The sequence below is a fragment of the Tursiops truncatus genome, chromosome 3, assembly GCF_011762595.2.
Source record: "Tursiops truncatus isolate mTurTru1 chromosome 3, mTurTru1.mat.Y, whole genome shotgun sequence".
Taxonomy (NCBI): Eukaryota; Metazoa; Chordata; class Mammalia; order Artiodactyla; family Delphinidae; genus Tursiops; species Tursiops truncatus.
The window spans coordinates 122,967,235-122,993,716 of NC_047036.1; positions in this window are offsets into that span (position 1 = coordinate 122,967,235).

The following is a 26,482-nucleotide window of genomic DNA, read 5'->3' on the forward strand; positions in this document are numbered from 1 at the left end:
CCCTTGAAAATATAACGTCAGTACAAGCAAGGGAAGTACGGATTTTAATGCAAAACAGTCTATAGCAAAGTGGATTCCATCTCTTAGATTTCTCGCTGAGAAGGATGGGTCCCTGCCAAATGTGGGAGAATTTGGATACAAGGGTACAAAAGGAAAAGACAACAGAGGAGACTAGAACAGCAAGAATTGAATCTCCAAAGGAGGTTTATCAAAAGAGTGAGATAATAGGGTATGGTAACCTCTTGCTATTGGGGTCTGCTTCATGGGTGAGCAACTTGTACACTCATACAGGGCCCTTTACTCAGAACGATCCCTTGATTATCATAATAATCTCCTGTCGCCATCTTGAAATTCTTAATACTTTTTGAACAAGGGACGCTGAATTTTTATTTTGACCTTAGTTCACAAATTGGGTGGACCGTCCTGTTGGTTATAGATCTTCAGTTCCCTCTACTAAAATCACACAAGGGCAAAAAGAAGAGAAATTTTGCCAAAGACCTGCCTGTGATTTTCTATATGTCTCCCATCTTTTTTTGGTTATCTGTTCCTCTTTGTGTTGGACAAATAATTTAGTGTGGCATTATAATTCTTATGTGGATTTACTGTATTTTGGGGGTTATTTTCTTAGTGGGATTGCAATATGCATTTTAATTTATCACAGCCTTCATTATGTTAATACTAATTTCATTCTGGAAAATACAGTAACTTTTCTCCAATATAATTCCATTCCCTCCTACGTTCTTTGTGCTATATCATATTTATTAAATCTATATGTGTTATAAACTCAACAATACAGTGTTAATATTGTTGTTTCATTCAATCTTATGTCTTTTAAGGAAGTTGGGGAAAGATGAGAAAAAGTACATTATGGACTCTTTTATGCTAACCCACATATTTATTATTTGCAGTGTTCTTTATTTTCCCTGTGGATTTGAGTTACTTTCTAGTGTCTTTTCCTGAAGGACTTCCTTTCCTCAATATATCTTATAAGACATCTGCTAGCAACAAATTTACTCAGTCAATTGCGTATCTGGGAATGTCTTTATTTTGCCTTCATTTTGGAAGAAGAGTTTTATCAACTATAGCATACTTGTTTGACAGCATTGTTCTTGGTGCACTCTGAATATGTCATTCTACTGCCTGCTGGCCTCCACGGCTTTAGATGAGGAGCCAGCTGTTAATTGTATCAATGCTCGCCTGTATATGCTGAGTCGCTTTCCTCTTGCCGCTGTCAGCCGATTTTCTCTTGGGTTTAGGCATACAGCAACTTGACTATGATGTGGCAAGGTGTGGATCTATTTGTATTTATCATTTTGGGGTTTCTTTGAACTTCATAGATGTGTAGAGTAAGGCTTTTTAAAGATCAAATTGGGGAAGTTTTTAGCCATTATCTTTTCAAATAATTTTTCTGTTCCCTTCTCTTTTCTCCCTATGGGACTCCCAGTCCATGGATGTCGCTACGCTTGATCTTTCAAGGTACAGGTTTCTGAGGCTCTGTACATTTTACTTCAATCTTGTTTTCTCTAGTCTTCAGGCTGGGTAATTTCTATTGAATTACAGTTCACTGATTCTTCTGTTCTCTCAAGCCTGCTGTTGAGTCCCTTTGGTGAATTTTTTTTTTTTACAGGTATTGTACACTTCAGGTACAGAATTTCCACTTGACACTTTAAAAATAATTTCTATATCCTTATGAAGAATACCTATTTGTTCATCTATTGTTGCCACACTTTAATTCTTTAAATATGGTTTCCTTTGGTTCTTTAAACATATTTGCAGTAGTTGCTTTGAAGCCTTTGTCTGCTAATATCTGGTTAACCCTGTGAGACAATTTCTATTAACTGATTTTTTTTCCTGAGTACAGGCCACACTTTGTTTGTTGGTATGTCTCTTATTTTATTTTCTTAAAGGCAGAACATTCTGGATAATATGTGACAGATATCCTGAATTCTGGTATTTTTTTTCCCTCAGAGGTTATTGTTGATGGTTTTGTTTGTTTAGTACCTTGCCTGGGCTAAATCTGTGAGATATGTTTCCTCTGTGGTCACTGATGCCTCTGCTATGTTGCTGCTGTTATTGTTGGTTTAAACGTACATCCTTCATTTTATTTTTAAACCCGGCTTGCCAGAAGTTGCTCCTGTGTCTCTATAACTTAGTGGTCAGCTAATGATTGCACATCAGCTGTGCTCAAGCACCTCAAACCAGTCAGGTGTTCAGCCTTTGCTGTTGTATCTGTTGGTGGGTAGGGGAACACACTTAAAGTTCAGGTTGTTTTCAAGTCTCCCTAGGTTTTCATTTCTGCTGGGCTCTGTCTGCGCTCGTGCATTCAGACCTACCATTAACCAGAAGTGTGTGAAGGGCTTGTGCTATCCTCAGTCTCCACTGCACACATCCACAGCCAGGGATATGCTGCTCCTGCGCACAAGGGCAACCTCAGGCGGCTGGAGCCCGTGGTCCTCCCCCCTGACCCACCCCCAAGATAATCATTTCTAATGACAGCTTTACTGAGTGTGCACATTGCCCACCTTTCCAAATTGGGTGAGTCTCCTCCACATTGGCAGAGAAGCTACTGGTCATCATGGATTTCCCTACCTTGGCAGAACCTACGGGCTGGGGTGAGGCTGATGAGAGAAGCCCTAGGCCAGAACTTCATGGATTTCCACTCCTCCCATATGAAGTTCAGTGGCTTTTAAAGCATGAACACTTCTCAGATTGTTGTATGTCTTTGGTGGATTTCCAAAGCGCTAAATGGTTGTTTTTGTTAAATGCTGCAGCATTATGGTTGCATTTTAGGGAGAGGATTTGCCCAATTTCCTCATAGAACCACAGCTGAAAGTACAACTCTCCCTTGGGTTTTGACTTTGTCAGTTTGTGTCCCGAGTCCACAAATTATGTAGATCACCCTGCTTATTACAGATCTTATTTCTCTCTATTCTTCTTTTACGGATCCCCTTTCACACACTGAAGCCAATGGCTCAAGAGCAATAAAATCTTTCTTACACATGTAAGATAATTTCAGCAACAAGTTACATACTGCTATTGCTATCAACCCCACAAACTGATTTGCAACAAGTTGAAACATTCAGTGAACTCTCCAAACACCACTTGATCTATTCTTAGTCCCATGGCCTTTCCTTTAGGCAAAGAATGCCAAATATCTGATACTGCCTTGTTGACTGTCAGTCAGTGCTCCACAACCGCAGCAGACACCACTAATCAATTGAGATTTTCTTTCCCACTAAGCCCCACAATCTCCTCAAGCAGAACCCCAGGCAAAAGTCCTCAAGCACTCACAGGGTTCAGGAGATGAGGTTGCTTCGCTGTACCTTTAAGTCCCCTAAGCTGACGTTTGTAATTCTTCTACTACCTGCTCTGCTTCGACCCACAAGTCAAGGCTTTGGGTTTAGTGTTCTTTTGAATTTGGGCCTTAGGTTTAGCTTGTTTCGTGCAGTTTTTCCTCTAAACTTCTGTACTTACTTCCTTGGTGATTTCTTATATTTTCATGATTTTAAGTCCCATCCACTTATTGGCCCTTCTCAAATTTATATTTTTAGACGACATCTCTCTCCCAAACGCCAACTACCTACAAATCGTCTCCAAGTGACCATGCCCAAAACTGAACTCCTGATTTCCCACCTGGAATCTCCTCCATTCCACGAGGCTTTCTCCATCTTGATCGATATTCAATTTATTCTCATCATCCGTGGTTCTTCCCATTCTCTCTCACACCATCAGGAAATCCCGTTGGCTCTGCCTTCAAAATAAATCAGAACCCTCCGCCTCTGCCTCCTTACCACTGGCGCTGCTACCACCCTGGGCTGAGACACACATCTCTCATAGGATTATGGCAACTGACTTTCCTACTTATAACTTTGCTTTTTTTTATATCCTGTACTCAACATCGTATCCAGAGTGATCCCTGGTATTCTATATTCAACACAGTAGCCAGAAGTATCCTCTTCAAAAGTAAGGCTGATTGTGTCACTCTTCTGCTCAAAACATTCCAATGGCTTCCTATTTCACTTAGGATAAAGGGCTTTTCAATGACTTACAAAACCTTACACAGGATGTCACCCCCTTTAATTCACTGATCTCATCTTTTACTATATAGCCTCTTACTTCTTTCCAGGCATGCTGGCCTCCTTGATGCTTCTTGCAAACACTATACTGGCTTTTTGAATACTTTGCATTGGCAATTTCCTCTTCCCAAACTGCTTGTACCTTAGATGTCCGTGTGACTAATTCTCTCACCTGCAAGTTTTTGCTCAAATGCCACCTTCTCAATGAAGCTCACCCTGATCACTCTATTTCACACTGCACATCTTTCCTTCCCATCTGCCTCTCCCTCACTCTTCCTCCTTGTCCTTCTTCCACATCCCTCTCACCTTTTTCTATATTCTTTTCTTTCCACAGAATATCATCTTCTACTGTATGATAGAATTAACTTATTATCTTTATGGTTTATTATCTGTCTCTCCCCCTCTCTAGAATGTAACTCAAAAAGGGAAGGAATTTTTGTTTTGTTCACTGATATATTATCTCATAGTTTCTAGATAAGTGGCTGGTACATAATAGGTATTCAAAAAACATGTGCTGAATGAATGAATCAGTGGTGGATCTATGGTTCTGATATAGGTAGGTGTTTTTGAAGACAAGGACAGAATGTGAGAACAGTTCCCAAAAATACTTCAGAGGTAAAACAGTTCAAAGAAATGTCAAGAGAAACTTCATGAAAAAGAGGAGTCATTAGTTAAAAAAAAATTAAATGGGATATTATATCCTCATCTTGGCAAGTCCTGGGATACATTAGCATTTTAAAGGTTCTGAGAAATCCTGCAGGCAAAAAATGGGCTTAACTTTATTTCTCTCTGGCTTCTTTCAGGATGACTTTCTTTATCTTTGATTTTCTATACTGTGAAAATGATATGCCTAGGTGTAGGGTTTTTGTCATTTATCCTCCTTGTTATTCTTTTGGCTTCCTGGATCTGTGGTTTGGTGTCTGACATTAATTGGGGGAAATTCTTAGTCATTATTGTTTCAAATATTTCTTCTGTTGTTTTGTCTCTTTCTTCTTCTTTTGGTGTTGCCATTATGCATATGTTATACTTTTTGTAGTTGTCCCACGGTCCTTGAATATTCTCTTCTGTTTTTTTCAGCCTTTGTTTTCTTCACTTTTCAGTTTTCAAAGATTCTGTTAATATGTCCTTTAGCACAGAGATCTTTCCTCAGCTGTATCCAGTCTTCTAAGAAGCCCATTAAAAACATTCTTTATATCTGTTAATAGTGTTTTTTATGTTTAATAGTGCATTTCTCTTTGGTTCTTTCTTAAGATTTCCATCTCACTGCTTACAATGCCCATCTGTTCTTTTTTTTTAACATCTTTATTGGAGTATAATTGCTTTACAATGGTGTGTTAGTTTCTGCTTTAGAACAACATGAATCAGCTATACATATACATACATCCCCATATCCCCTCCCTCTTGCGTCTCCCTCCCACCCTCCCTATCCCTGCCCATCTGTTCTTGTATGCTGTCTACTTTATCCATTATCACTCTTAGCATATTAATCATAGTTGTACTAAATTCCCAGTCTGATCATTTCAACACCTCTGCCATATCTGGTTCTGATGCTTGCTCTGTCTCTTCAAATTGTGCTTTTTGCCTTTTATTACATCTTGCAATTTTATCTTGGTAGCTGGGCATAATGTACTGGGTAAAAGGAACTGCTAGAAATAGGCCTTTAGTAGTGTAATGGAAAGATGACCTATGATTAGGTATCTGTCTTTTAATCAGCCTACACCTCTGGACTGTGAACTTCTATGTGTTTCCCAGTTGTTTTCTTTCCCCTTCAGTAGGACAGGATGGCTACAGCTGACTGGAATTGAGTATTTCCCTTCCTCTAGGTCAGTTAGGTTCTGGTAAAATCCCAGTACATTAGGCTGTGGTTAACTAGTTCCTTGTGAAGGCAGGCCTTGTTAAGAAGAATAGAGTGTTCTGGCATATTTCAAAACGGTTCCTTTTCCCATTCTCCTGCTGGAAGTACAGGGGATTTCTTTCTGAAATTTACTGTGAGAACTTCCTTGACCTCCTTGAGGTAACTTTCACAAAACTGTGGGTCCCCTTGTGACAGGATTCCCTTGGAGTTTTTAACTCTCAGAGTTATCCACACTGAGCCTCCAGTAATTCATCAATTAAAGTTCAGATGTTCCTACCCTGCAACTGGTTCTCAAAGCAGTTTCCGGGAAGCCAGGATTCCCTGTATTCATCTGTCTCTCCAATCTTAGGGGCAGCAGTTTGCCCTGTGCCCTCCCCTCTCTTATAGATCTAAGAAGAGTTGCTGATTTTTCAGTCTGTTCAGTTCTGCACTTATTGTTATGGTGGAGTGGCAACTTCCAAGCTCCTTACTGTGAAACTGGAAACTGGAAGCCTTAACTTTTTTGGACACAATCTCAAACTTCAAGAAAAGGTTTCTATATTACCACATATAAGTAAAATGAGTAGCAATTGTGAGTGTGGGCTCTAGAGATAGATACCTGGGTTTGTAGTTTGGCTTTGCCATTTATAAGAATTATTTGCGTCTCTAAGCCTTAGTTCTTTTATCTGTAAAATGGAGATGGTAGCTACAGCACAGTTTTGGGTGAGGATGAAATAAGATCATATAGTAGCATCTAGTAAAATAAGCACTCTCACAATTTTTTAAAGTAAACAACCATTTGAATGCCTGTGATCTGCCAGGTATTATCCTAGATGCTGGAGATACAAAAGCAGAATTAGGCCCCTGGCCTCATGGAGCTGATGTTCTAGAGGTAAGAGACAGACTAGAAACATGTAAACTAATAAATGAACATTTTCTAATAGTGATAGAGTATGGAGAAAGTAAATCAGGGTAATGTGATAAAGAGGAATGCAGGGCTGCTTTAGACTGGATACTCCAGAAGCCTTTTCAGAAGAGGGGACACTTGCACTGAGAGCTGAACAGTAAGGACCCAGCCAAGCCACCATCTTTCATCAACACAGCATCACAGTAGAGGGAATAACAAGGACAGAGGTGTAAAAGCAGAAGTGAGTTTGGCTTGGTCAGAATTAGATGAAAAGTCCACGTGGCTGGTCATGGGAAATATAGGAGAGATATAGTGCCTCTACTGCTTTAAATTGGACCAACACCTCTGGGCCTTTATTTGGGGGAGGACCTCTCAATTTATAATCCTTTCTGGGGGGAGGAGGGGAAGAAAAGTGATTCTAGCAGGATTCTAACAATGACCCAGTGGTCTGGAGAGGACATGCAATTATCACTCCTGGGATTCAGGGGGAATTGACCAGCCAATTTTGAATAGGTCTCCAGGTAGGAGTGGTGACCATTGCTCTCCACTACCCATAAAACAGGGCAGTGGGATTAAGTTGGCTATGAGTCATCAACTCAGAGGATAAAGGAAAAGAAATTAAAAACTCAGAAGAAAAGGTACATCCCTGGGTCTTTATGGTGCTGTGTTTTCCCCTGACCCCTAATGCTCTCATTCTTGTTAAAGCTCTCATCTTGTCAAACTCACTTCTCTCATTTGACACATGAGTCTAAGAATTCTCTTCTGTGTATTCTTTCTCCACCTCCTTTTTGGAGGATGGAGACACATCTCCTGGGTCTAACAAAACATCCAGGAAAATGCTCAGCAAACACCACGTGCTAATACTTTTAACTTGTAAAAACTCAATTACTCACCACACCACAATGAAGTCCTTTTCCAGACATAAGACCCTCTGTACATGCCCAGTGAGTATAAACAGTCACTGGTGTTCATCTGACCTTGTCAAACTAGCCCGAGAATTCTGTCCCTTCTATTTGCCAAGGATAATTATTTTTAGTGCTTTTCTCCATAATAATAGTTGAAAGGAGGAGGAAGTGATATCTCTGTAACTCAAACCAGATCCTTGTGCAATAGTAACACGGGCAAGTGACAATGTGATGACATTGTTTTATGTGGGCATGCTTTTGTCCCACATCTTCATGTTTCTGAATGCAGAACCAACCTGTTTATTTTTCTTCTGTTCCGCAACGGGAAAGTGAAGTAAGAGGACGGCTGATCTTACAGCTTCAGGCAAAATTTCTTAACAAGAATGCCTGCTTATAACAGGCCTCTTTGGAAATGTTCAGAAATACTTTCAATCATCTCTCCTTTCTAAGTAAGCAGCATTTTCTTGACTGATCTCAGCCCAGTCAAGGGTACCTTATGGTACCAATTCAAAGATTCAGGGGGTTGTTGGTCTTAGAGGGATTTACCCAGATGTCATTTTCCTTCTTTCTCAAGTTCTTGGCTTTTGAGGCATCTCATTATTCTTAGCAGCTCTAGCAGGGGGTAGGCTTAGGGGAGAAAGTTCAGGCCACTTCTAGCTCCTCATTAGCAGGTTCGGGAAAAGCCTGGGTGGCTGGTAGAAAGGATTGAAATTGTCCAAAGTGAGGTTTGAGAATTCTCTATAGGTTTTCGTTCTTCCCATCTTAGCTTGTTTTATCATGAGTAATTGAAAGTTGACTACAAATGAGAAACAGGTCTTAATTATCTTAATGACTAATAAAGAAGTTTCTTCCTCAAATCATCAGTGTAGACTATCATCTAGAAGAAAACTTGCGCGTACGTGTGCACACCTGTGTGTATGCTCTTGTACATGGGTGTGCACACATGTGTGTGAGTTTTGTTTGTTTTCCATGTGGGTGTGAATGGATTAATCTAAACTCTTTTCTTCAACCTCCAGCAGGTCATTAGCAACAATCCAGTCTATTTCCTGCCATTTTCCCCAAGGCATCAGGAGAGTTCCAAACTCTTTGGATGTGCCTTTGTACGTCTGTCTTTGGACTTTCCTTCATATGTCTGTACTCCGTTGTTTAGACTGCCCCAATCCACTCATTCAGGAACTAGTCACACTATGTTACTCCATTTCTGTTTTTCTTATGTTATTTCACAGTCATCTCAGGATTCTCGAATTCAAATCCTTTTGTGTTTCAGAACTTATCAAGTGATGAGCGTGCCCCTCCATGTTCTACCCTGGTATTAAGGGATCAGGTGAATTACCTAAGACATCGAATCTTTGGACAATAGATCCTAGGAAGAGACTGAAGAGTCTAGAGGTCCAGGTGGCTACATCCTTTACTCTCAGCTGAGATCTTCTTCATGAGCACCACATTCATGATCATGATAAAGGTCACAGAGCAGTGAGAAAAGGAAAACTAACCACCCAGTACACGCCAAGATATACCTCCTGCTGAAGTGCATCAAGAGAACCGCTTGAGGAGGGGGGCCAGGTAGAGAAAGCTAAATTAATCAGAGATATTACCGCTGTGGAGGTATGACAAAGGCCTTGAGTATCCGGAAGGACAGCCTAGGATGGTGTTTCTTTACCTGTAACAGCATTAAGCATGTTAAAATGTCCATGTGGGAATTATATTGTATGCTGTTTTAATTAAAGCTAATTGTATCCTACCTTGGAATTGTAACTAATTCTGTTTGTTCTTTGAAAAATTCTGCTTTAAGAAGAATATCCTTCAGCATCTTAGATTTCAAGTAAAAGGGATTGGAAAATAATCTCATGTGTTTCCAGTTGGATGAATTGTTTGCTTCTCAAGTTATTTCCTAAGATTTTTTTTTTTCAATTAACATATTAGATCCTTGAGGAGTTCTCTGGATAAATGCCCAAGTTGCTCTTTGGTTAAGTAGAATAGCACAAAGACTCTGTTCTGGGAACCCAATCCTCTGATTAGTGAGCAGGTCAAACCTTACCTTAATTATTTCTGCTAAAAAATCAAAAGGCTTTCTATGATTATTTAAGGGTTTTTTTTTTTTTTCATTCTCTATCAGATAAGCATTTTGGCTATGGTGCCTGATTCTTGGGGAAAAATGAAAGAAAAAAAACCCTGTTATCAACAATACTAGTGATGGTATTAGTGATTGCTTTGTTTTGTTCTGAAATGTCTACTTCAGGCAGATTTCCAAGCGTCCAAATACAAATGAAACACATGTAAACCAGGAGCATGTGGCTTATTGTGACAAACAGAACCTATGAGGAATTAGAAGAGGTAATCTTTCACAAGTGAGGGAAACAAAAGGGGGTACGTGTGTGGGGGGGTGACCAGGGGGTGATTTAGGGCCTCAAAGAATGTTTGTACCTACAACTTTTCTAGGTTTTGCTGTAGCTCAAATTTTAAAACCAAATATTTGAACTTGGATCTTATTTCATCAAAGCTGAAAGAGAAATTGGAGAAGAGAACAAACATTTGTTTTAAGAGTCAGAGTTGTTGTTAAGGTGAACCAGATTGCTAATTGGTAATGTCCGTAAACAGGCAGGGCTGGTCTGAATACAGAATGCTGGAAAAGGCAGGACTTGCCTTTGGTGTAGATGGGAAGTCATCACTTCCCTACTGCAACGCATTTCTACTCCACCAGTTACCATTGATTCATTTATGCCTTTATTCTTTTTTTTTTTTTGCAGTACGCGGGCCTCTCACTGTTGTGGCCTCTCCCGTTGCGGAGCACAGGCTCCGGACACGCAGGCTCAGAGGCCATGGCTCACGGGCCCAGCCACTCCGTGGCATGTGGGATCTTCCCGGACCGGGGCACGAACCCATGTCTCCTGCATCGGCAGGCAGACTCTCAACCACTGCGCCACCAGGGAAGCCCTATGCTTTTATTCCACTGTTATGTACTGAACTTCTACCAGATGCCAGGCACTGAAGATACATCAGGAAACCAGACAGACTTACACCCAGTTCTTGTGCTACTTACAGTCTAATGAAGGACGCGGACAATTACACCAGCCATAACTATGCCTGATGATCCACACTAACATGGCAAGGACCTCCAAGCTTTGGGAGCACTTAGTGGTCAACCGAACAATATTTAGGGATGGGGTTGAACTGTCAGGAAATAATTTCTCTGAGGAAGTGGCATTTCAGCTGAGGTTTGAAAGTGTGAGCCAGGTAAAGAAGGATGGAAAGCGAAGGCGGAGGGAGAAGAGGGGAAAAAAGTGTTCTAATGTTATGTTGGAGGAACTAAAAGAAGTTTGGTATGTATTAGGTGTGAAGTTTGGAAGAAGGTGGTAGAAAACCTGGCTGGAGGTGTGAGCAAATCTTAGAGCCATGAGGATTTGAGCCCTGACTTCTGAGGTCTGCACAGGCTTAGAATCAGATAGACTTGGGCTGGATTCACGGTTCTGATCCTTCCCAGCAACTTGGACAAGTTACTTCCCTTCTAAGCCTCATTTTCCTTATCCATATAATAGGGATATACATACTTCATAGGATTGCTTGGAAAATTAAGTGATGGAACATGTCTCTACCTGACAGATCGGAGTAGTCAATAAAATGGGAGCTATAGCTGTTCGTTTTATGATGCTCAGATACAGTGGCATTCCTACAAGGAATAATATCTCAGAGAAAGTAAGCGCTATTGTCATCAATTTAGGCATCAGCAAGGCTGAACGCATGGGCATTTTGGAGTGGGGTGACTTCCTGATATGGCTCAGTTACTAATTCTTTATAAGAGGTTGGTCTTGAGTTCCAAGAGAGCAACGATTTCCCAATATAAGGAGTGAAGTCACTTGATAGAATATTGTTGTAGGCATTGTGTCCATCTACTACCACACTCATTGCCCTGGTCATTCATGCTGCTTAGTAAGATCCTCAAATTACCATCACATCCCCTGCTGAGTGGACACAGGAAGTAAATGTAATAAACTAATGACCACATGCAAGCGTTCCTAGTACACGAAGTAGTTACCTTTCGTTATCACCTTAAGACTCCTGGTAAGTAGGGAAAAAATAAGACAACCCAGACAGTTATTATTATGAATGATTTCTAAAAGAAAGATGGGTCTATTGAGATTCTTATAGCCCTTTCCATTGCTTTTCACATCACTAGTCTCAAACAAACAAAACCTCTCTCAATAGACTGATAGATAGTAGGAAGGCACTCACAGAGCAAAAAAGCTCTGCTGAGCCCAAAGGGAAAGGCTATTGTCTCATTTCTTTTAGCCATTGTGGGCTTGGTGTTTCTATAGGAGCTCTGTAAACCACTGGTACTGAGAATTTAATCCATGCCAGGTAACTGGGACCATGGAGATAAAGGACATACTTCTTGCTCTTCTAAAGGTCATTGGTTGGCCAAGGGAGACGGATGGCCAGTAAGTTAATGCTGTTTTCAGTGTTTTCCAACGGCAAGCGCCTGCACCAGGGGCTTCGTATGTTTTATTAGAGTTGATCCTCTAAACAACCCTTTGAACCAGGCAATATTGACTTCAATTTGCGGGGAAGAAAATCGAGATTTAAGAGCGCTTCCTAGTAACTTGCCCAAGGATAGCTAGGTAATACATGGCAGAGCTGGAATTGAGCTGAGGCCATCTTACCTCAGGAGTCCTGCTTTTTGGGGACTTCCCTGGTGGCACAGGGGTTAAGACTCCGTGCTCCCAAAGCAGGGGGCACCGGTTTGAGCCCTGGTCAGGGAACTAGATCCACATGCATGCCACAACTAAGGAGCCCACATGCTGCAACTAAGGAGCCCTTGAGCCACAACTAAGGAGCCTGCCCAGGAAAACCAAATAAACAAATATTTAAAAAAAAAATAATAAGAGTCCTGCTTTTGAATGCTAGGCTACACCCCTCCCCCATTCCTTAAGGCATCTAAGTAGGTTGCTATGACGTGTGGCGTTGAATGTATTAAGCACTGTGGAAGCAATACTGACAGAAGGCAGGGAGAGAGGAAGAGAGAGATGGAGCCAGAGTAACTTCCCAAGGGAGGTGGCCTCTGCTCAGAGTTTTGAGGGCTGAGCAGGAGTTGGCCAGGTGAACAGCGTGAAGAAAGGAGATACCCTCTGAGTGAGACTGCGCAGCATCTCCGTCTTCAGGAAGAGGATGATTTCAAGGAAATGCTCAGAAGAGCTCTTGGTTATCTGCATCTATAAAGGCAACACGTGGGAGAGATGCTCTAAAATTCATGTCTCTTTGGCTTCTGTATAGATAATGTTTTTATTTATTTATATCCTGCCTCATTCCACAAAGGTTTTGAGGTAAGATTTATTACATGGTTTTTATGCAGTGACCTTCCTAATTAAGTTTTTCTTGGCACTGTCACGTTCGTCTTTGTATTCCCTGAGCCATACGCACAGCGACTTGAATAAAAGGTGAATTGAATTTACATACTTTGAGTACACTATAAGTAGTTAGCAAGGGCAACTGGCCCCAGGAGCTTGGTGGGTGGCCAGGAAAGCTGGGTCAAAACTTAAAATTGCTTAGATTGAACACTGTATTTCACTGAATCTAAGATGCCACTGATGAGAAGGCATGCTGTTACTTGATGTGTTACTAAGAAAAAGAAACACTGCAAATTAAACTGTGACAGTGCTGAGTCACTATCTATTGCAAGATGCAATCTGATTTCAGATACGGTTAAGTATGAAGAAAATGCGTGTCTTTAAAGAGATGATCTATGGTGATGATACTCCCCCTACCCACCTCAAATAGTTAGAAATTCTAAAAATTAATGAAACTTTTATGCCTTTCTGGGTGACAATTTCTCTAACAATCCAAAGTGTTCTGGAAACACTTTGACTCAGCAATTGTACCTCTAGGAATTGAACCTAAGGAAATAAATATAACAGTATATAAGGATGTCATCAAAGAATTACTTATAGTCACAAAAATAAAGAAGAAATAACCTAAAGTCTTCATTTTATATATATATATGTATATATACATATATATGTGATATTAGAGGTATATAATAGATTAAAAAATAGAGAAATATTTACTTAAATGGTAAACCTAAAATCTTCACTATTTAAATACACACAAATATATGATGTTAGAATTATATAATAGATTAAAATGATAGAGAAATATTTATTTAAATGGTAAAACATTTTATAATATATTAAGTTTTAAAAATCAGGTAATAAGATATTTGTTATAAAACGAAATTACTATGCTATGAAAAAAATACATTTACACTTCATATTTACATAGAAATAAAGTCTTGAATGACAGAGCAAAATGTTTACAGGGGTTGTCTGGATGAAGAGAGTTTAGCTGATCTTTTCCTTTTCTCTCTGTTCTAATATCTCAAAAACTGGAAAACCAAACACTAGTCAGCCATAGACTTTTAAGTAGATACATGGATGTGGATAATGGAACATTAACCACCTTGACTTAGAAACTTCATTTTCTATCGAGTAGGCTCCTGAATCTTTCTCATTTCCTAAAAGAGGCTGGCTGGGCTGATTCCAACTGAAGCCCTGGTTAAGAGGTGTGGGAAAGGCTGTTCGGTTTCCCAATCAGCAATACAACTTCCTCACCTGGGGTTTTCCCTCAAAAGCTGATACCTAAAGTGAGAAAATAGCTACTGCAGACCACAACTATGCCAAGAGTCTGGGAACTCCAACTCTGCGATGGCATTTTAGTCTGAGGGAAAGTGTGAGACCCTGAGCTCAAGCAAGGCAAGTATCCGGTCCTACACATGGGAGGGAGGGTGGTAATCAGAAGTCAAGGTTGGCCCTCGGTCTGGCCAAAACGCACAATCCTCTGGATCTGTCTCTAAGCACCACACCTACTACAAACTCACAGTTTTTTGCAAGTCACCTATAATTCTTCCTAGATGAGGTCATTTCTTGATGGATAAAGCCTTGATGAACTAGACCCCACTTTCAGGATTAGACTGTATATCTGTAGTGACCTGGTCTTCCCAGAGTTCACAGGAGACACTTTTTTTAAATGGCCAATCATAAAATTTCTGCTTGAAAAGGCAACGCCTGTAACTATGCATTCTACTTGTACATTTTCTCCCCACCCTCATGAGTTGCCTTTTGATATATTGTTTCAATATAGCTTTATATTTATTTATAGCTTGCTTTAAAGATAAGCTGTTCTTTACACTTTCAAACATATATATCTAACTCTTCCTTAGTGCATATAAACGTTTCATTATGCAATCAATTTTTATTTACTTGTTTATAGATTTGGGTTTGTCATTTCACTTGGCAGCTCTGCAAGTTTTACTCCATTTGTAATCTATCTATTAATCATCTATCTTTCTTCTCTATACTGTTGGACAAAATAATAAAATAAGATTTCAAGTAACATGGAAGCGTAGGTCAAGGGGAGAGAGGATAATGTTGGAGTAACGTTTGGGTATTCTAGTAGGCGTTTACTATTTGTCTTTCTTGCACAGTTTTATTCTTCTTCTGGATTACAGCACCCTCACTTCTTTGGAGAAACTTAACCTTTCCACCCCACATTGTTTTAATAGTCTTGCCAATCTCAGTACCTTGTCCTCCTGGCTGCAGATCTAGGCCTGGCTAATCAGAGCACCCCATCTACCTGGCCAGGATAATGGACTCAGGTATGGATGGGAACCTTATCCAAGCCCAACAATCAGAGAACTTCTCTGGAATTATGTATCGATACTGAGAAAGGAGAATTTTTCTCTTTATTTTCACTTTGGGTTTTAAGCCATGGGAACGCAAGTCTGGAGCTAAATCCTACTTGTTCTGGCCATGTGGGAGAAGCCCATTAGGAGGAGGGAAAACAAGGCCACTTCCCAAGGAGAACCAGAGCTAAAAGGAAGCATAGCGATGGACAGGCACATTTAATGATGAGTCCTTAGAGACAGGATGCCACCTCTACCCCATTAATTTCCCAATACAACCCCTTTCCTGTTTTTTAGGATAAGCTTATTGGGAGTTGCGTTTCTATACTTTGAAACTTGCCCAAGTTCTTGACTAATACTTGGTCTTTCCACTACTTTCCAAATCACACGAGGTACACAATATATGTCTTTATGCACATAGAATTGGCTGTGATCAGCTGAGTTCTCTATCATAAGAGCATACCAATAGGTATAGTTTTATTAAAATATCATTAGAGCACAGTCTAATGATTTCAGTGTCATATTTCCATAAGCTGTAACCTTGCCATAGAATTATATCTTGTATATTGGTTCCTTTGCTTTTGTGTTTAGACTTGAGTCCTGAACTGGTGCATTTATCCACTCCTGATACAATTAAACCCTCAATTTTATTTTGCCAGAGACCCAGCACAGTCAAAAGGTATGGGTTTCCTAGAGTTGTGTCTTCTTGGTTTTTAAGTTTATCAAAGAACACTTAGAAAGAAAAATGATTAGGAGGCTACAGAGATGCAGTAAGAATTTTCAGAAATCCAGGCTGACTTTCGAAGGCAGCTGGAAAACAGGACACATCCTCCCACCCTCCTCTCCCAAACAAATGCCATATGTCTGTACACAGTGCATTCTGGCTCACTGCTATGTGGCTGACCTTTGATACTGAAAATATGCCAGAACACTTGGGACCTAGTTTTCCCTTCAGCTCATTGTTACAGTCATATTTAATGTGGTTGAGGAGAAAATGAAAATGGTGATAAGCAAGGCTGTAATTCTTTAAAGTAGTCCATCAGGGAAAGAGATCTCTGGATGTTTCATGATGTTTATCCTGGTTCATAGAAGAAGGAGACTTTGGGGGGCTTTGGAAAATAATGCTTCTGTTACCCGGGATGTGTTCAGAACCACTTCAGTATTTTGTATCATTTGTTTAACATCGAAGAAGTGGCCATTTTCTAAGTACCACGAATTCAATTCCAAATCAGTATATAGGATGTAGAACTATTAATAGTGGGGTTTGCTATTCCATGTGTGACGTGACAAAATGATGTATCTTCTTACTACATCTATAGAGTAAATGGAATTTTCCCTAAACCAGAAGGAAAGGAATACAAGCATACTACTATAGAAATCATCAAACCACAAGGGAAGAAACTAAAAGAAGGAGAAAAGAACAGAGAAAAACCATAAAAACAACCAGAAAACAAGTAACCTTGGTAGCAGGCGGGGTTGGAGATGGAGGGGCTGGGGCTGGATCCCCAGGCTAGGCCAGGTATGAGACAGGGCTTCCCCCTCTGCTCAGTGGCCATCAATGTCCTCTTGGGGGGCGGTGGGTAGCAGATCCCAAGCTGATGGAACAGAAGCTTCAAGGGCTGGGTCTGAGCTGGCTCTGTTCCCTTTAAGTGTGTGCTCTCGCCTCTGCCAACACCAGCACCCTTGCCCCAGAGGGGTGCAGTGCTGGAGCAAGACGGACCTCTGCAGGCTCTCAGCTCATGACAGGGATGGGCTGCAGTGGGCCAGCTATGGACAGAGGTCCGGGCTGCCTCTGATGCTAGGACCATCTATGGCAGCTCCCACTGCATCTGAGTCTCCTTTGTCCCTCATGGCCAATTACTTCCCACAGCCTCTGCTGCCCCTGCCCTGTTGTGAAGCCACGCAACAGGGAAGGTAGGGCATACATGGTCTCTCGGCATGTACTGGGTTGTGGGCTGTGGTGGTCCAGCTGCTGTTAGAGAGCGGGACCCCCTCTGATGTGCTGCCTGTTTAATAGCCAATAATGGCCACCCTGCTGCGCTCAGATGCACCCCCAGGTCTGAGTCATTTCTGCAGCCCATGGCTGAGCTCTCTCCTGCGTTGTGACTGCCCTAGCTCTGGTGCAGAGCTGCAAAGTGACATAAACGGGGCTGGAGAATTTGCTCAGCTCAGGCTGGGGCACATACTGGGGTAGTCCCAGGAAACCGGGCGGCCACTGGAGCAGTCCTCAATTCGCCCTCTCTGCCCTGCCTCTGGAGTAAGCCAGCACTTGCACAATCCTCACAAGTGGAGTCCAGGCTTCCCACAGCTCTCCTGTTAGTCCCAGTGGTCCTCCAACTAGCCAAGGGAGCTCACTTTCCCTCTTTGGACCCCAGGACTGGGGCGCCCAGTATGTGGCTCAAACTGCTCACTCCCCAGAGTGGGTGTCCACTCATGTAATCTCCCTTTTCCTCTGAGTCGCCTCCCAGGGGCACAGGTCCTGACCTGATTGCTTCTCTTCCTTTCCTACCTGATTCTGTGTGGACCTTTCTTACAGCCTTGGGTACCCAGGAGTCTGTCTGCCAGTTTCCAGTTAGCTTTCAATGAGAATTATTCCACATGTGGATGTATTTTTGATGTGTTTGTGGGGGGACGTGAGGTCCACATCCTCCCACTCTGCTATCTTGATCAATCCTTCCCAGATGGTTTATTTCTTTACCATCAGAAATAAGTCTATCTTGAGCCAATCCCCCGCCTAAGTGGTTTCTTTCTTTACCATCAGAAATAATTCAAGTTGAAGGACAGTGGCAGTTAAAGATGTCTGCAGTTTCACTCAAATTATAATAAATGATGCTATGATATACCTTCTTTCTCTCTCTCTCATTCCACTTGTACAATTACCTCTTTAGGATAAATGCCTATAAATAAAATGTCTGCATAGAATGAAAGTATATATTTTATTCATATTACCAAATTATCCTCCAGAAAGGATATACCAACTTATACTTTCACCAATAATGCATGAGTTCTAATTTCTCCCACCTGCTTTGCCCTGCTGATTACAAACATTGAGATAAAAAAGTTTAAACTTTATAATTACGAATATTTATAAATATGTTCTCTTTTATGGAATTCTAAACCACAGTTCTTCTTTATTCTCAGGTAACAAATATGAATCCATACTTTTCTCTAGTGTTTTTGTAATTTGATATTTTAATATTTAAACCTTTGACCATTCAGATTTTGTGTGTGTGTCTGTGTGTGTGGTGTGAAGTTGCAATGCAGAAATTCCAATAGAGTTGAGTTTCACTTCTTTGTTTGGATTTTTAATTCACTCTAAAAATTTGTATTTTGGGGAATGTGAATGCGGAAATACAGTGTGCTTCCTGTTCCCCTTCCCAAGGAATCAGGCTTATTTAATAAAAGACCTATACTAATTCACAGAAAAAATGCATTGTCAAAGATCAATCAGGGACATAATATTGAGCACACAGTAATAAACAGTATTTTTAGCTTCAATATTCATAGATAATTGAATTTCTCAGTATTCTTGCTATAACTAAACCCCTTTCTCTCCCACTCAAAATAGTCCAGGAAATTGTGACATATATAAACATATAGGGTTATAAAGAATCCTAAACATTCCACCAGAAAACTACTAGAGCTAATCAATGAATCTGGTAAAGTAGCAGGATACAAAATTAATGCACAGAAATCTCTTACATTCCTATACACTAATAATGAAAAATCTGAAAGAGAAATAAAGGAAACCCTCCCATTCACCATTGCAACAAAAAGAATAAAATACCTAGGAATAAACCTACCTAAGGAGACAAAAGATCTGTATGCAGAAAACTATAAGACACTGATGAAAGAAATGAAAGATGATACAAACAGATGGAGAGATATACCATGTTCTTGGATTGGAAGAATCAACATTGTGAAAATGACTCTACTACCTAAAGCAATCTACAGATTCAATGCAATCCATATCAAACTACCAATGGCATTTTTCACAGAACTAGAACAAAAAATTTCACAATTTGTATGGAAACACAAAAGACCCTGAATAGGCAAAGCAATCTTAAGAAAGAAAAATAGAGCTGGAGCAATCAGGCTCCCTGACTTCAGACTACACTACAAAGCTACAGTAATCAAGACAGTATGGTACTGGCACAAAAACAGAAATATAGATCAATGGAACAGGCTGGAAAGCCCAGAGATAAACCCACACACATATGGTCACCTTATCTTTGATAAAGGAGGCAAAAATATACAGTGGAGAAAAGACAGCCTCTTCAATAAGTGGTGCTGAGAAAACTGGACAGCTACATGTAAAAGAATGAAATTAGAACACTCCCTAAAACTATACACAAAAATAAACTCAAAATGGATTAAAGACCTAAATGTAAGGCCAGATACTATAAAACTCTCAGAGGAAAACATAGGAAGAACACACTATGACATAAATCACAGCAAGATCCTTTTTGACCCACCTCCTAGAGGAATGGAAATAAAAACAAAAATAAACAAATGGGACGTAATGAAACTTCAAAGCTTTTGCACAGCAAAGGAAACCATAAACAAGACCAAAAGACAACTGTCAGGATGGGAGAAAATATTTGCAAATGAAGCAACTGACAAAGGATTAATCTCCAGAATTTACAAGCAGCTCAATATCAAAAAAGCAAACAACCCAATCCAAAAATGGGCAGAAGACCTAAATAGACGTTTCTCCAAAGAAGATATACAGATTGCCAACAAACACATGAAAGAATGCTCAACATCACTAACCACAGAGAAATGCAAATCAAAACTACAATGAGGTATCACCTCACACCAGTTAGAATGGCCATCACCAAGAAATCTACAAACAATAAATGCTGGAGAGGGTGTGGAGAAAAGGGAACACTCTTGCACTGTTGGTGGGAATGTAAATTGATACAGCCACTATGGAGAACAGTATGGAGGTTCCTTTAAAAACTAAATATAGAACTACCATACAACCCAGCAAGCCCACTGCTGGGCATATACCCTGAGAAAACCATAATTCAAAAAGAGTCATGTACCACAATGTTCATTGCAGCACTATTTACAATCGCCAGGACATGGAAGCAACCTAAATGTCTATCGACAGATGAATGGATAAAGAAGACGTGGCACATATATACAATGGAATATTACTCAGCCATAAAAAGAAATGAAATTGAGTTATTTGTAGTGAGGTGGATGGACCTAGTCTGTCATACAGAGTGAAGTAAGTCAGAAAGAGAAAAACAAATACCGTATGTTAACACATATATATGGAATCTTAAAAAAAAAAAGGTTCTGAAGAATCTAGGGGCAGGACAGGAATCAAGACGCAAATGTAGAGAATGGACTTGAGGACATGGGGAGGGGGAGGGGGAAGGGTAAGCTGGGATGAAGTGAGAGAGTGGCATGGACATATATACACTACCAAATGTAAAATAGATAGCTAGTGGGAAGCGGCTGCATAGTACAGGGAGATCAGCTTGGTGCTTTGTGAACACCTAGAGGGGTGGGAGAGGGAGGGTGGGAGGGAGATGCAAGAGGGAGGAGATATGGGGATATATGTATATGTATAGCTGATTCACTTTATTATAAAGCAGAAACACACCATTGTAAAGCAATTATACTCCAATAAGGTTGTTAAAAAAATAAAATTATAGGGTTAATCTTTAATTCATTCTAATTTGCTCTCTTTAAATTGCAATATTGGCCAACTTGGGTCTCTTTAATTATCACTAGTTCAAATTACTTCCAAATCATGCCCCAAACTCTTTATAATAGGCTTGGGGTTCAGACCCCTGGTTCAGAGAGGCATTGTAAATTTTTGATGGAAAAAAGCTAAAGCCAGGGGGATGTATATTTTTCCCCAGAGAACATCCTTAGGCACCCACATGAGAGGTCCCAAATCAAGCTTATCAAAACAGTATTTTCAGATAAAATGAAGACAACATCTCTGGGCCTCTCTTTCTCTGGACCCTCACATGGATTCACTATTGAAGAAGACTTGCTCTCAAAATACATAATTCTTCACACTAGCCTTTTACTGTTAACTTTGCATTGGGTTGGTGGGTGATTCCATCTATTCTTTTGGCTTCGTCGGCATGTGTTCAAGGAGAGGCAGTCCCAATGCCTCACCTCAGGTGGATGGCACTTCATGTCAGTGACTTGCTATTTAGCTGCCGAGTTCAGCCTCCTCTTCCTTATGTCTTTAAATGAGTAAATGAATACGAATTGAAGTTTTAATCTCAGACTCTAACATCAATGGTACTCTCACTACAAGTAGTTTCCTAATGGTCTTATTACTGTTCCTAAGTGCAACACATTGAAACATTTAAATTGTTGAATCGCTACTACATATAATCTTTGAGAAGAGGTATCCAGGTAACCATGGCAATGGTGTCTCCAGGCAGGATGGAAGTGGGAGTGGGGTGGGAAACTATTTCATTAATTGAAGGGAAGGGATTGAAAAGAGGTTTCAAGCTGTAGATCAGAGCAAAGAAAGAGAGAGAACGAGAGAGAGAGCGGAAGAAAGGGAGAGAGAGAGAAAAGGTAGATGTCACAATCTTATTTTCTTTTCATTATTAAATTATGCAACTCAGAGAAACTCTGAACTATTTGAAAGGTTTAAAGAAATCGTAAGATTAAATAAAGCAGCATTCTTAGCCTTTCCACACTATTACAGCAATTGACCTGTACTAGATTTTAGTTGGGTTTTTATATAGTTTGATTGAAACTCAATGCATCTCCTGAGAAAGCAGAACTGTGTCCTGTGATTTAAGGCAAAAAAAAAAAAAAAAAAAAGAAGAACATTCACATAAGCAAGAAGGCTGTGTAGACAGTAAAAGAGCTCGATTTACTCCAAGTTGATAGCCTGAAGAAGCTGATTTTATCAGTAAAAGTTATTTTCAACCTTACTTCCCTCCCCTTCTCCCACCCTTGGTAGTCAACATTAAAAGAATTATTTAAAGGGTAAAGCAATATTGGGAAGAACAGGGGACATCTGGATGAGAAGGAGCAAAAAACCTAAATGTCTGATATAGTTTCTCAGAGAAGCCTAATATTTTGCTTTCATTTAAAAGGTGCTGCAAATTGGTGGTTAGATGAGCTTCTGTCATTTAACCACATGTGCCCTTGTGTAACTTGCTGCTTCAACTCTCTGACAGAAATGTTGTAACGGGCAACTTAGGATTTGTAAAAACCCAATTACCCAGATAGACAGCCTGACTTCTAATATACGTCGGCCGTGGTTTGTAAAATTTCTTTTCAAATTAGGCCAACATACGGCACCTTAGTGACCCATGTTGAATCTCTCCAACTCCTGATGAATACCCACTTTCATGTTCCCTGGATGCTGTATCATCTGATTAATTCAGCAGGAGAAATAGCCAGAAAACATTAGATGCAACTATTACCAACAGGGAAATGGGAACTTAGCTATATTCTTAGGATCCATTTCTCAGATGGTCAATTTAGTTTTCATCAATCATTAGGAAGGGCCATGCAGGAAATTTTATTTACAGAATTGTGGAAAGCAACCTAAGACTGGGTGGTTAATTATTAACCAAACGGATTTCATTTCAAAATAAACATTTCTTTTCTGCCAAACAGATTTCTATCTTGGAAAGCAGCTAATTCCCCAGAATCAGCCCAGAATTCAAGGCCTGAATTATAATAGCTGTTGAGGTACATCTAAGTCCAATGTATTGATTACCTTGCTCCCCACTGCAACCCAGAGGCTTTCAGTTCTAAGGAGCTGAAGGTGTGCTGCTGGAGCAGCTGCTGCTGCTGTTTTTTAAGGGCTGTGTTTCCAGGATGTGCCCACTAGGAGAGCCAATGGGAAATAAAGGTAGCAATTTATTTTCCTGAAAGTTTACAGGACAGTAGCGCAGGTATTTTCAGCCTTGTCATCACAGATAACATGGTATTATATGATGCAAACATGAGTCTAATTTTTGAAGGCAGAAAATTATCATGCAAGGCAACCTAATTTGAAAAAGAATAGTGCTGACAGTATGGAGGAAGAACCACTGTCTCCAACAATGAGCTGAGGGCTAGGCATGGCGGTAACACATACCAGTGTCAGGTCTTTTGAATAACAAGGCATTACTATGGACCCCTGCCACATGCCCAGTGGGCCATCAGCTGTTGGCAACGCATAGCATCCAAGACAAATGTTGGGATTGTGCAGTGAATTCTGGGGTTGACCAGAAGGCTGAGTTGGATTTCTTACATTTGGGTTGTTGATTGTAATCCATTGTTTCTTTTTGGAACCAATCCAGTCATTAGTTGTGTGGATTCTATAAAGTAATTCATCTAACCCTCTTTATCCTCCTGTTCCATTTCCTAAACTGCAGCCACTTGAGCAACAGCCTTACACAAAAGGGTATACGATTAGCTAGTAGCTAGTATACCACAACTCCCCCAGTGCAAACTTAAGCATTCAGCTTGTAGGTGGTACCAGATGCAGAGACAAGTCTCTTCTTTATTCGTTTATGTACAGTGGCTCTACTGTATATAAAATAGATAATCAGTAAGGACCTACTGTATACCACAGGGAACTCTACTCCATATTCTGTAATAACCTATATGGGAAAAGAATCTGAAAAATAATAGATATATGTATATGTATAACAATAACTTTGCTGTACACCTCAAACTAACACAACATTCTGAATCAACTATACTCCAATTTAGAATAATTTTTTTTTTTTTTTTTTTTTTTACAGTGGCTCTGAATTATTTTGCTTGGAGTCTGTTAGAATACAAGCAAGAACTCACATGCTAAGTGACACTTGAATTCATGGCAATCAGTTCCTCCCTTCTGAGTTCTGGGGTGTAAATTAGTGTATCCCATTGAAAGATGTCCCTTCAAAAGACAGTGTAATAAATGGTGTTATTTTTATGAGCCCCAAGTCTGTTGCTTAGTTCCAGCATCTCAGATGACTGTGAGTCTACTGGCGTGAGCTAGAAGTGTACGTGGTATTTTTTTTTTTTTTTTTTTTTTTGCGGTACCCGGGCCTCTCACTGTTGTGGCCTCTCCCGTTGCGGAGCACAGGCTCCAAACGCGCAGGCTCAGCGGCCATGGCCCACGGGCCTAGCCGCTCCGCGGCACACGGGATCTTCCCAGACCGGGGCACGAACCCGTGTCCCCTGCATCGTTAGGCGGACTCTCAACCACTGCGCCACCAGGGAAGCCCGTGGTGAGTATTTTTATTACCTGAAATCACACTAGGACTGCTAGGCCAAGAAATTGCAATTTGTCACTGAATGTGGATGTATGGAGAATTGTATGTAGAATTTGTAAAACCTTTTCTGTGTCTGATTTGCATTGCAAAAAGAGAAGTTAACCAGAGGTCATAAGGAAATGACATAAGTAAAACATGGCTTCACTACTGTAAATGCTCAATTCATGCCAGAGGAGGCCAGACCATTACAGAAGGATTGTTTCCATCTAAACAATTCCCGTCTCTGGCACTTCCCCTCTGAAGCATCTGCCAATAGGTTGGGGATTGGGTGAGTGGGTGGGGGAGGTCTATTTAGGCACCTTTGGCAAACCCTCAGCAGAGGGAGCCTGAGAGGCTTTCTCTAGAAATCCAAAGCATGGTCTGTGATCCTGCATCTTGTTCTGTGTTGAATATCCTCTCAACTGAAGGAGAGACAGAAACCTGCATTTCAACTCAGTTGGAGCCCCAAAGAACAACTCAGAGCTCTCTGCATGGTCAGTGACCAAACAAAGCTCATTGCTTGAGGATGAGAAAAATACTCCACGATATGATACAAAAAAGCCTCGGTAAGTTTAGAGACAATATTTAAGGCCTCTCAGAATCCGAACCTCCACTCTAGTGGACATCTGTTTTATTTCCACCCAGCATTTACTCCGTTTTCTTGTGACCATGACACCCAGTTCTGCTCTGGGGTATAGCTCTTCTCTATTCGCTGCCCATGTGCTCTGTGACTTCTTTGTGACTTCCACAGGCAGAGCATGGACCTAAGACTAAAGCAGCCTGTGCATTCTACCCTCCGGTGGCTGGGTCAAGGATGGCAGGGGCCAGCATGTGACTCAAATCTCATCAATCAGGGTGAATGACATTGATTTCTGCGGGTTTTCTGGAACTGCTGGAAAAGTGGACTCCCTCAATTGCTGAGCTTAGAGCTTTGAGCATGAGATGACTGAGCCTTGGAGCTGCAGCCAGAGAATGAAGCCGATAGACAGAAGCCCAGGAGAAAGACACTAGATGCCTAGCACACAGTATGAAGTCTTTGTTCCTTATGCCCAAGAGCAGCCCTCCTGACTGTTCAATGACGTAATACAGTCTCTTGGTGCTTAAGTCAGCTCGGATCAGACTTTCTGTAAGAGGTCAATGGCTATGCACACCTTTCCCGTCTTATCTCCCACCACGGCACTTTCTCATATCACCATCTACCATAACCTTCTTTGGAGCCACCATAAGTGCACTCAGCCTATCCACATATACTACGCGTTCTCATGAGGCCACACCTTTGGCCAGATTCCACTAATCACCTTTTATGGTTCCACCCAAATTCACCTTCTTGATGAGGTCTTTATTTATACATTTCTCCCACTACCTTCAAAGGAAACATTTGAAACTTCCTGAACGGTATTCTCATAACCATTTTCTCTTACTCTGTAAAACTTTAACACGTTATTAGAATATTTTTTGAGACTGTTCATCTCTCCCATAAAGCTGTGAGTTCCTTAAGATCAGGGACCGACCTTTATTGATCATTCAGAGGCAGGAAGCACGCTCAGAGGCTGTCTTCAGATCCAGACTGCTTACATTCATCACTGGCTCTATTACTTCCTAGGGTGTATGACTTAAGTACATTACCTACCCTCTCTGTGCCTCAGTTTCTCCATCTGTAAAATTAGGGATGCTATTAATACCTATATCATAGGTTGCAGTGAGGATTAAATGAGTTAATTGATGTGAAGTGCCTAGTAAAACTATCTGGAACATGATAAAATTTCAATAAACATTAGCTATTATTATTAAATGTTGGTGTCTAATAGTACCTGGCCTAAAATAGGTACTCAAAAATATAAATGTAACTATGAGA